This window comes from Cupressus sempervirens, chromosome 5 (assembly GCF_028749045.1).
Source record: "Cupressus sempervirens isolate cs-2001-9-10 chromosome 5, ASM2874904v1, whole genome shotgun sequence".
Classification (NCBI taxonomy): Eukaryota; Viridiplantae; Streptophyta; class Pinopsida; order Cupressales; family Cupressaceae; genus Cupressus; species Cupressus sempervirens.
This window is the reverse complement of record NC_143122.1, coordinates 103,576,850-103,578,097: the sequence shown is the minus strand read 5'-3', so window position 1 is coordinate 103,578,097 and position 1,248 is coordinate 103,576,850.

The window sequence follows — 1,248 nt, the reverse complement described above, 5'->3', positions numbered from 1 at the left end:
TATTTATGCCACCTATGCATCTTGAAAATAGAAATTTTTCTTTTCTCCTTTTTTTCTTATTTTATTTTTAAATTATTTTTCCTTCTATTTTCGTCACTTTCTCTCTCCTCCACAAATTTTATTTTTTTTAAATTTTTTTAAATTTTTTTCTCCTTTTTTTTTCTCTCTCTTTTTTTTTTTTTTTTTTTTTTCTAATAATTTAATTTTTCCATGCAAGGTGCTCTTGCATCAGACTCCCTTGGTAGATAGAAAAGTGTGTCCCACACTTTGATGTCAAAAGAGAGATATAGAACCATCTTCATCTTCACCACAAGCTTCCACCTCAATAGGGACAAGAAAACCAACATGCAAATCTTCCACATTTTTTTTTTACATCATGCATCATCTGCTAATCAAATCCATGATAGCACCCAAACAAACACCGCTATCAAAAAGTGTTAAAGATCTCTAGTCAACTAAATCCCAAATGCCAATATAACAATCTCGAGTCCATATTTGTAAACTAGAATCAGCTAGTAACTCAAGAAAAATCCTTACTTGAGTAATATGACCAATACCAACTAACTCCACATACCTGTCATGATGAGATAATGAAGTCACAATACTATCTTTGTTCACTTTCAACTGGCTGAACAAATCGTGTGATGTACTACCAGCCTCAACCTCATGTGACGAAGCATCTAACTGTGCCTGGTACTCTTTCTCAGCAAAGTCATGAATGCTCAATGTCTGCTCATCTCTACCAGGTATCTCACCATCATGCACAACAATATCCTCATAATCATCATTTGAACCCACTACACTGTAGTCAATACCTGTTGTAACTATACCATCCTGAATACCTGTGATATCACCCTTTAACGACCTATATACAATTGTCTCAATTTGAATATCAAGTTGACCATTACTATCAATCTGTGTAATATCTTTTCTCACTGCCTCCTGTGGTGGAGTAGAATCTAAGACCTTTGCCTGGCTATAAGCTAGTTTCTCAGACTCCTCATGTAAATTCTTGGTAATTGTGTCATCTTCCCTGTGAGAAAATTTGCCAAATAGAAATCTATTCAACTTATCCACCTTAGCTAGGTCAGACAACATGTCATTCATTATATGGTGGTGCTCAACCAACTGTTCAGACATGTCATGGCTTATTTTCATAAGTTTATCTCAAATGTCTTAATGACCATCCTTTCTACTATTCTGACTCTGGATATCAATTGTCCAAGATTGTGTCCTCTGAGACTCTGT